General features: G+C 41.6%; 1 protein-coding gene across 16 annotated transcripts in view; it reads left to right on the forward strand.

Annotated features, from left to right (window-relative positions):
• LOC309665525 (uncharacterized protein) overlaps window positions 1-11,433 on the forward strand; it is a 572,167-nt gene that overhangs the window by 340,614 nt on the left and 220,120 nt on the right. The window lies entirely within an intron of this gene.

Genomic DNA, 11,433 nt, shown 5'->3' on the forward strand with positions numbered 1-11,433 from the left:
GAATCCTAATAATGGGTTCTAATATTAGGACTCCATATTCATATTAGATGAGCTTCATATTAAATGAGTTTAATTCAATAACCATTTGAAAATTGATACTGAAAGGAATTGACTTGGGAGTCAAAGGGCCTCCATTCTAGTCTCTACTCTGGTTCTCACTCTGTGGTCTTGGACAAGAAGTCTAAATTTCCTTTGCCTCCACCTTCTCACTTTAAAACATGGTGACCAAAAATGTTAATACAGACCTTTCCACCGCTAATTTCTTTTTTTTTTTTTTTTACACAGAAAGAAATTTATTATGAGGGATTGGCTTATTTAATTATGAAGGCTGAGAAGTCCCATGTTCTGCCATCTGTAAGCTGGAGGCCCAGGAAAGCTGGTGGTACAGTTTCTGTCCCAATATGAAGGCCCGAGAACTGGGGAGCTGATGATGTTAAGTCCCGGTCAGAGTCCAAAGGCCAGAGAACTAAAAGCATCAGTGTCCGAGAGCAGGAGAAAATGCCAGTCAAACAAAGATTAAACTTATCCTTCTTTCATCTTTTTTTTTTTTTTTTTAATACAGCAGGTTCTTATTAGTCATCAATTTTATACACATCAGTGTATACATGTCAGTCCCAATCGCTCAATTCAGCACACCACCATCCCCCCCCCCCGCGGCTTTCCCCCCTTGGTGTCCATACATTTGTTCTCTACATCTGTGTCTCAGCTTCTGTCCTGCAAACCGGTTCATCTGTACCATTTTTCTAGGTTCCACATACATGTGTTAATATACGATATTTGTTTTTCTCTTTCTGACTCACTTCACTCTGTATGACAGTCAGTAGATCCATCCAAGTCTCAACAAATGACTCAATTTCGTTCCTTTTTATGGCTGAGTAATATTCCATTGTATATATGTACCACATCTTCTTTATCCATTCACCTGTCGATGGGCATTTAGGTTGCTTCCATGACCTGGCTATTGTAAATAGTGCTGCAGTGAACATTGGGGTGCATGTGTCTTTTTGAATTATGGTTTTCTCAGGGTATATGCCCAGTAGTGGGATTGCTGGGTCGTATGGTAGTTCTATTTTTAGTTTTTTAAGGAACCTCCATACTGTTCTCCATAGTGGCTGTATCAATTTACATTCCCACCAACAGTGCAAGAGGGTTTCCTTTTCTCCACACCCTCTCCAGCATTTGTTGTTTGTAGATTTTCTGATGATGCCCATTCTAACTGGTGTGAGGTGATACCTCACTGTAGTTTTGATTTGCATTTCTCTAATAATTAGTGATGTTGAGCAGCTTTTCATGTGCTTCTTGGCCATCTGTATGTCTTCTTTGGAGAAATGTCTATTTAGGTCTTCTATCCATTTCTGGATTGGGTTGTTTGTTTCTTTAATATGGAGCTGCATGAGCTGTTTATATATTTTGGAGATTAATCCTTTGTCCGTTGATTCGTTTGCAATATTTTCTCCCATTCTGAGGGTTGTCTTTTCGTCTTGTTTATGGCTTCCTTTGCTGTGCAAAAGCTTTGAAGTTTCATTAGGTCCCATTTGTTTATTTTTGTTTTTATTTCCATTATTCTAGGAGGTGGGTCAAAAAAGATCGTGCTGTGATTTATGTCAAAGAGTGTTCTGCCTATGTTTTCCTCTAAGAGTTTTATAGTGTCCAGTCTTACATTTAGGTCTCTAATCCATTTTGAGTTTATTTTTGTGTATGGTGTTAGGGAGTATTCTAATTTCATTCTTTTACATGTAGCTGTCCAGTTTTCCCAGCACCCCTTATTGAAGAGACTGTCTTTTCTCCATTGTATATCCTTGCGTCCTTTGTCATAGATCAGTTGACCATAGGTGCGTGGGTTTATCTCTGGGCTTTCTATCTTCTTCCATTGATCTATGTTTTTGTTTTTGTGCCAGTCATATTTTCTTGATTACTGTAGCTTTGTATTGTAGTCTGAAGTCAGGGAGTCTGATTCCTCCAGCTCCGTTTTTTTCCCTCAAGACTGCTTTGGCTATTCGGGGTCTTTTGTGTCTCCATACAAATTTTAAGATTTTTTGTTCTAGTTCCGTAAAAACTGCCATTGGTAATTTGATAGGGATTGCATTGAATCTGTAGATTGCTTTGGGTAGTATAGTCATTTTCACAATATTGATTCTTCCAATCCAAGAACATGGTATATCTCTCCATCTGTTGGTATCATCTTTAATTTCTTTCATCAGTGTCTTATAGTTTTCTGCATACAGGTCTTTTGTCTCCCTAGGTAGGTTTATTCCTAGATATTTTATTCTTTTTGTTGCAGTTGTAAGTGGGAGTGTTTCCTTAATTTCTCTTTCATATTTTTCATCCTTAGTGTATAGGAATGCAAGAGATTTCTGTGCATTAATTTTGTATCCTGCAGCTTTACCAAATTCATTGATTAGCTCTAGTAGTTTTCTGGTGACATTTTTAGGATTCTCTATGTATAGTATCATGTCATCTGCAAACAGTGACAGTTTTACTTCTTCTTCTCCAATTTGTATTCCTTTTATTCCTTTTTCTTCTCTGATTGCCATGGCTAGGACTTCCAAAACTATGCTGAATAATAGTGGTGAGAGTGGACATCCTTGTCTTGTTCCTGATCTTAGAGGAAATGCTTTCAGTTTTTCACCATTGAGAATGATGTTGGCTGTGGGTTTGTCATATATGGCCTTTATTATGTTGAGGTAGGTTCCCTCTGTGCCCACTTTCTGGAGAGTTTTTATCATAAATAGGTGTTGGATTTTGTCAAAAGCTTTTTCTGCATCTATTGAGATGATCATATGGTTTTTCTTCTTCAATTTGTTAATATGGTGTATCACATTGATTGATTTGTGTATATCGAAGAATCCTTGCATCCCTGGGATAAATCCCACTTAATCATGGTGTATGATCCTTTTAATGTGTTGTTGGATTCTGTTTGGTAGTATTTTGTTGACGATTTTGTTGTTGTTGAGGATTTTTACATCTATATTCATCAGTGATATTGGTCTGTAATTTTTCTTTTTTTGTAGTATCTTTGTCTGGTTTTGGTATCAGGGTGATGGTGGCCTCATAGAATGAGTTTGGGAGTGTTCCTTCCTCTGCATTTTTTGTAAGAGTTTGAGAAGGATGGGTGTTAGCTCTTCTCTAAATGTTTGATAGAATTCACCTGTGAAGCCATCTGGTCCTGTACTTTTGTTTGTTGGAAGATTTTTAATCACAGTTTCAATTTCATTACTTGTGATTGGTCTGTTCATATTTTCTATTTCTTCCTTGTTCAGTCTTGGAAGGTTATACCTTTCTAAGAATTTGTCCATTTCTTCCAGGTTGTCCATTTTATTGGCATAGAGTTGCTTGTAGTAGTCTCTTAGGATGCTTTGTATTTCTGCGGTGTCTGTTGTAACTTCTCCTTTTTCATTTCTAATTTTATTGATTTGAGCCCTCTCCCTCTTTTTCTTGATGAGTCTGGCTAATGGTTTATCAATTTTGTTTATCTTCTCGAAGAACCAGCTTTTAGTTTTATTGATCTTTGCTATTGTTTTCTTTGTTTCTATTTGATTTATTTCTGCTCTGATCTTTATGATTTCTTTCCTTCTGCTAACTTTGGGTTTTGTTTGTTCTTCTTTCTCTAATTCCTTTAAGTGTAACGTTAGATTGTTTGAGATTTTTCTTGTTTCTTGAGGTAGGCTTGTATAGCTATAAACTTCCCTCTTAGAACTGCTTTTGCTGCATCCCATAGGTTTAGGATCGTTGTGTTTTCATTGTCATTTGTAGGTTTTTTTTGATTTCCTCTTTGATTTCTTCAGTGATCTCTTGGGTTATTTAGTAACGTATTGTTTAGCTTCCATGTGTTTGTGTTTTTTACGTTTCTTTCCCGGTAATTCATTTCTAATCTCATAGAGTTGTGGTCAGAAAAGATGCCTGATATGATTTCAGTTTTCTTAAATTTACTGAGGCTTGGTTTGTGACCCAAGATGTGATCTATCCTGGAGAATGTTCCATGCACACTTGAGAAGAAAGTGTAATCTGCTGTTTTTGGATGTAATGTCCTATAAATATCAATTAAATCTGCCTGGTCTATTGTGTCATATAAAGCTTCTGTTTCCTTATTTATTTCCTTTTGGATGATCTGTCCATTGGTGTAAGTGAGGTGTTAAAGTCCCCCACTATTATTGTGTTACTGTCGATTTCCTCTTTTATAGCTGTTAGCAGTTGCCTTATGTATTGAGGTGCTCCTATGTTGGGTGCATATATATTTATAATTGTTATATCTTCTTCTTGGATTGATCCCTTGATCATTATGTAGTGTCCTTCCTTGTCTCTTGTAACATTCTTTATTATAAAGTCTATTTTATCTGATATGAGTACTGCTAATCCAGCTTTCTTTTGATTTCCATTTGCATGGAATATCTTTTTCCATCCCCCCACTTTCAGTCTGTATGTGTCCCTAGGTCTGAAGTGGGTTTCTTGTAGACAACATATATATGGGTCTTGTTTTTGTATCCATTCAGCAAGCCTGAGTCTTTTGGTTGGAGCATTTAATCCATTCACGTTTAAGGTAATTATCAATATGTATGTTCCTGTGACCATTTTCTTAATTATTTTGGGTTTGTTTTTGTAGGTCCTTTTCTTCTCTTGTGTTTTGCACTTAGAGAAGTTCCTTAGCATTTGTTGTAGAGCTGGTTTTTTGGTGCTGAATTCTCTTAGCTTTTGCTTGTCTGTAAAGCTTTTGATTTCTCCATCAAATCTGAATGAGATCATTGCCGGGTAGAGTAATCTTGGTTGTAGGTTCTTCCCTTTCATCACTTTAGGTATATCATGCCACTCCCTTCTGGCTTGTAGAGTTTCTGCTGAGAAATGAGCTGTTAACCTTATGGGAGTTCCCTTGTATGTTATTTGTCGTTTTTCCCTTGCTGCTTTCAATAATTTCTCTTTGTGTTTAATTTTTGCCAGTTTGATTACTATGTGTCTCGGCGTGTTTCTCCTTGGGTTTATCCTGTAAGGGACTCGCTGTGCTTCCTGAACTTGGGTGGCTATTTCCTTTCCCGTGTTAGGGAAGTTTTCGACTATAATGTCTTCAAATATTTTCTCTGGTCCTTTCTCTCTCTCTTCTCCTTCTGGGACCCCTATAATGCGAAATGTTGTTGTGTTTAATGTTGTCCCAGAGGTCTCTTAGGCTGTCTTCATTTCTTTTCATTCTTCTTTCTTTATTCTGTTCTGCAGCAGTGAATTCCACCCTTCTGTCTTCCAGGTCACTTATCCGTTCTTCTGCCTCAGTTATTCTGCTATTGATTCCTTCTAGTGTAGTTTTCATTTCAGTTATTGTATTGTTCATGTCTGTTTGTTTGTTCTTTAATTCTTCTAGGTCTTTGTTAAACATTTCTTGCATGTTCTTGATCTTTGTCTCTATTCTTTTTCCGAGGTCCTGGATTATCTTCACTATCATTATTCTGAATTCGTTTTCTGGAAGGTTGCCTATCTCCACTTCGTTTAGATGTTTTTCTGGGGTTTTATCTTGTTCCTTCATCTGGTACATAGCCCTCTGCCTTTTCATCTTGACTATCTTTCTTTGAATGTGGTTTTTGTTCCACAGGCTGCAGGATTATAGTTCTTTTTGCTTCTGCTGTCTGCCCTCTGGTGGGTGGGGCTAACTAAGAGGCTTGTGTAAGTTTCCTGATGGGAGGGACTGGTGGTGGGTAGAGCTGACCGTTTCTCTGGTGGGCAGAGCTCAGTAAAACTTTAATCCACTTGACTGTTGATGGGTAAGGCTGGGTTCCCTCCCTGTTGGTTGTTTGCCCTGAGGCAACCCAACACTGGAGCCTACCTGTGCTCTTTGGTGAGGCTAATGACAGACTCTGGGAGGGCTCATGCCAAGGAGTACTTCCCAGAACTTCTGCTGCCAGTGTCCTTGTCCCCAAGGTGAGCCACAGCCACCCCCCGCCTCTGCAGGAGACCCTCCAACACTAGCAGGTAGGTCTGGTTCAGTCTCCTAATGGGGTTCACTGCTCCTTCCCCTGGGTCCCGATGCACACACTACTTTGTGTGTGCCCTCCAAGAGTGGAGTCTCTTTTTCCCCCAGTTCTGTCGAAGTCCTGCAATCAGATCCCACTAGTCTTCAAAGTCTGATTCTCTAGGAATTCCTCCTCCTGTTGCCGGACCCCCAGGTTGGGAAACCTGACGTGGGGCTCAGAGCCTTCACTCCAGTGGGTGGACTTCTGTGATATAAGTGTTCTCCAGTCTGTGAGTCACCCACGCAGCAGTTATGGGATTTGATTTTACTGTGATTGCACCCCTCCTACTTTCTCACTGTGGCTTCTCCTTTGTCTTTGGATGTGGGGTATCTTTTTTGGTGAGTTCCAGTGTCTTCCTGTCGATGATTGTCCAGCAACTAGTTGCGATTCTGGTGTTCTCACAAGAGGGAGTGAAAGCACGTCCTTCTACTCCGCCATCTTGGTTCCTCTCCGGTGATTTCTTTAACGTTTACATCTGCTCATGGAGTGAAATTATCATGTGGGAGCAACTGCTAGGAACTCCAGCTCTTTCCTTCAGTTAATCTGATACCTAGAAAAAGATTAAACTAACTGTTGAACTGCCCCAGAGAACTTACAGGGAAAGTACAAAGAACTTGATTTGGAACGCTTTTGCTCAACTTTTAAAATTATAGCAATAATTATAATGCTGATTAGCATTTATTAATTTGGCTGCTACTCTAAATGCTAATGCTTTCTATACACTATTCCATTGATTCTGACAACATACGTATGAGGGAAATAATATCTCTTTTATTATATAAATGCACATATGTATTATAGAATAATATTATTAGATGAAAAAACTAAGGCTTAGAAGATTAAATGGCTTTCAGTGGCCCACACAGCTCTTTCAAATCTAAGTCCACCTGACTTTGGAGCATTCACTAACAGTGATTATATCATAGGATGTAGGGCCTTACTCTTCAAAAAATGTAGAGAAATATGAAAATGTGAACTGTACCCTAGCAAATGTAAGTAAAAAGTTACCTTCAAACTAACAATTCATTGTGCATGTATGTTCATCAGTCACTACTTTCCATTTAATATTAAAAGTATTTTTACAGTAATAGGAAAGGAAACTAAAATGATATTTTTTGTGTTTCAAGTAGATAAAAGGGGGCAATGGTTGAATCCATTTGGATTCCATTCTGCAGCCAAGCCGGTACAGAAATGAGGCTGTAATATAAATGAATCTACCCTTGTACTAGAGGGAAACATGTATAGTCTTTAAAGTTATTCAATTTATATTGCTACTCAGTTGTTAAAATGTTGGTGAATGTAGCATGTATATAAATATGACACCAATGACAGCTATAAAGATAAAACTTTTACATTGTAACTTCTCAAGTTAAACACACAAGACTAAATTTGGGGAATAAATCATGATAACAGGTAGCCACTACATTTATATGAAAATGAATAAATGTCTTATACTATCAGCTTATTAACCTATAATGAGTAGATACTTTATCATCACTTAGTAGATTTTTTGCAATACCTTGGCACAGTTGTGTTATAGATAACGCAGACTCATCTAGTTGCTAAGAAATTAATTTTATTACCTAAGAAATTGATTTTCTCAGCACTCAATAGTAGATTGGACTGAAAGAATGCATGACTGATCCAACACATTAGCCAGCTATGTGACAAACCCAGGGGGAGTATGCTCAGTTATAGTCTTCCTTTCTCTGGAGGAGATAAGAAGGGATAAAGATCATACATAGGCAGGGAGGGAGATTAAAGGCAATAAGAGCCCTCAGGGCACAGTGATGAGGCACCTCCAGGAGCAAGTTCCCAGGATTCTTCCATCTAATAGATGTTATGGGAATGCTTCCTATATAGGGCAGGAGGGGAGGGACCCACAGGTAGCCCCTCATATGGTATCTTGTGGTCAGCCATTTCTGCAGTGTGGAATGAGGGTCAGCACAAGATCCTTTGGCCCCATGTTTGCCACTATGACATACCCTGTTGCTTGATGGTCCCATTATTTTGGTTTTGCCTAGAGATGAAGGTTTTGATATCAGCAAGCTCTAAAGTGCAAACACAGAGCTTTGGAAATAACAAGATTGTTCAAAGAATGACCCCAGGACATTCTCTGGGTTGCATGGCAACAAGCTAGCTGAGACAGTGAGTCCCCTTCCCTCTAGCTGGAGAGGCTGCTCCCCAACTTCACTTTCAAAGAACAGGACCCAAGATCTCCAAGTGTGGGGCAGCTGGTACTGCTCAGCATCCTCTGAAATCTAGTACCCCAGCAAGACTGGCACCTGAGCCTAACGTTTCCTGTGCAAGAACTCTCATAGTCACCCTGGTAAAAGGAAGAACAACAGAGAGGGTGGTCCCGCTCCTGGAGCGTAGCCCCCAGTACACCCAGCCCACATCTCTGCAAGGGGCTAAGAGAGAGTAAGGGACACCTGCCTCTGCCGTCTCTTCTGTCCACACATTCCAGTCAGGTTTTCCTCTTTCCACTCAGAGCCAAATTCATGCCCCCCATACCCACCTCAATCAAATTTATAGGGCTTTATGGCACATATTCTGTGTATCTCTTCCTACCCATATTTCCCCTCATATCCTTTAATCCTATAATCTTTACATCAGTTTTGGAATGCAATGGGGTAAAAATGAACAAAACACAAAAGTTTCATTTTCATAGATATATAAGAAGAGTCTCTCATCACGTTTCTGGGGAAAGGAAAAGCCTCCACCTCAACCTCCCAAGTACTTCTAGCCACATTAGAGCCTGGTGGATGCAGGGAGGGAAGGGCTGCTGTGCTGGGTGCCAGGAGAATCAGAACAGCACGTTCCAGAGAAGAGCCTTGTACCTCTTGAGAAACACATGAGCAGGAGCCATGCTGCATTCCCATGCACAACAGTCCCTGGCACATAGTAGGTGCCCAATAAAAATTTGATGAATGACTTGAATGCCTTACATAGGAAGAGCCTACTCCGTGAAATGCAAAGGAACACAGTGCAGAAGGAATCCTGGCTTCCCCTGGACCCTTTCTCATCTTCACTTACGCTCACAAGTTCCCCTGGAGATGCTGCAACTTAGTTACCTGAAACAACAACAGGCCTGGCCTCCCAGGGAATGACGACTAAATGAGCAAGTTGTGAGATTGTAAACCATTAACCAAAAGGTTGGTCTATAACCCCTTCAGTCATCTGCAGATCCATGAGGGTGATTAATTGGAACCAACCGACCACGTCTGAATTGTTTTTTCATGTCAAATTTGGAGGTAGCCCCACCTCCTGCCATTGAAAATCATAGCCAGAAGGCCTTTTTCAGAAGGCATCCTGTCTGTGTTACCCTGAGATGCTGAAGGAAGGCTGAGAAAATGAGCCCCGACTCTTTGCCAGCTGACTTCCAACATATTCAATCTCAGCTCGCTGGGGTCGGCAGGATTTAGCAGCTGAAGTGCAGTCAGAGGTCACTGCAAATCAGCAATCTCTGCACAGAGACCTTCCAGGCTGGCTGCTCCTGGCATCCATCCACATCCATCCAAACGGATATGCAGACAATGTGAACGACATCTCCCGCTGCCCTTTAAAATGCTTTGGTTACCAGAGCTCTCAGCATCCCCATCTTAAGCCACTCAGGTACACACAAGTCCGTCAGCAGTTCCAATTAGGGCATCAGAAAAGAAATGAGTAAGACTTCTCCCAGATGGCTCTAGTGTGAGAAGTGAACGGCATGGATCTCACTAACAGATTTTCCCCCATCTTGGGATGAGGAGCCAGACAGGCACAAAGTGCCCATTAAAGGGCGAGCCGGCCTTACAACTCCCTGCCTTCTCATCAAGACAATTTGGCCACACATCGCTCTGGAGTCACTTTGCTTGCTGAGCTCCCAGCCTTTATTTTATCACCACCAGCAAACAAGGCCTGTGGCGAGCCACAGAAATTATCTGCAGGCTGTGATCCGAATTCTGCTATTTCCCCCTGAGTCCTCCACTTTGCAAAGATTTTCTGGGAGGTGATGCCCAGAGAAGATTTGCGCAACCATGCCAATTAGCACTGACCTTCAGCCTCAGGAATGAAGAGGAGTAATGCTATGGGTGAAGGGAAAAATCGCTTATCAGAACGGGAAAACACATCTTGCAGCACAAATGGTGCCATTAGTACTCATATAAATAGAAACTTTACACCTTGGTATGAAAGAGTAGAGAGAAGAGGTCCCCAGATGGTGAGTCAAGCCCTATCCCTAATTTATTTACCAGGGTCATGCCTCCCCAACTCTTTTAGAGGAAGGAGGGACAAAAAGGAAATACAATAAATATTGGCAAGAGTATTAGCTAGCCATTCTGAATAACAAACCTTCTAAAATGTTGTAGTTTAACCAACAACCATTAATGATCTTTCCCAAGCCTAAGGGTTGGGTAAGTGATTCTGCTGGTGGTCAGGGTTTGGCACACCTCAGCTGGACTTGGTAATGCTTCTGCCGTCAACTGCCGGGCTGGCTGGGGCCGGGGGGATGGGGTGCTGTTCTAGAATGGCCTCAGAGGGGATGACTTGGCAATCTCCCACTTGGTTTCTCTTCTTGCAGCCCAGGCTTGTCCTCACGACAGAGGCAAGGTTCCAGCAGGGAACTGAGGGCTAGGCTTGGAACCTGCATGCCAGCACCTCCAATGATTTCTAATGGCCAAAGGGAGGCACGTGGCGAAGCCACATCAAGGGGTAGGGAATTACATCCAGCCTCTTCATGCCACAGCTCACATGGCAAAGGGCATGACTACAGAGACAGGTGGAGAATTGGGGCCGTCAGGGTAACTCATTTGCCATGATGGGAGAAGGCAATGAAAGAAAGAATTCGGGGAGAAGGAGAAATAGCTCCAAGGTGTTTAAAAGAATGGGATTGCATCTAACTCCCGCTGCCCTTCTTTCTCCTCTGCCCATGCCGTCTCTTCATCCGTCTCCTCAAGCACTGGAAGGTTTACTGCATATTGGCCTAGGAAAAATCTGACCAGGCCTCATGACCTGGGTTATCATCCAGCTCCTCTCTGAGAAATGCTGTTGGCTTCCCCCAGGCACAGGGCACATATCTCAGCAGGCAACATTGAAGCCAAACAAGAGTCAGAAAGTCCCCTGGGGCAAAGAGGGATCTCTGACCTGCGGAGGATACTCAGGCCACTTTTAGGGAGGAGTGGGAGGGCGAGGGGGAGAATCTTAGCATCACCCCGTGAGATCTGACCCCTGCCTACCTGTTCTGCATCATCATTTGCCATTTCCTCTCATAGGCACCTGCCACCTGGCAGGCTGCATTACCTTCAGTTCCTGAAATATGCTGTGAAAACAGCTCCACGTCTGCACACACGCTCTTGTCTAGAACAACTCTACCCACCCAGATGTCTCTCCTTCACCCTCCAAGTTTCAGTGTGAAGGTCATACCTAGAAGTGCTTCTCCCCTGTGTTTCCAGAACTTACCTCA

This window comes from Balaenoptera physalus (assembly GCF_965194825.1).
Source record: "Balaenoptera physalus genome assembly, chromosome: 8".
Classification (NCBI taxonomy): domain Eukaryota; kingdom Metazoa; phylum Chordata; class Mammalia; order Artiodactyla; family Balaenopteridae; genus Balaenoptera; species Balaenoptera physalus.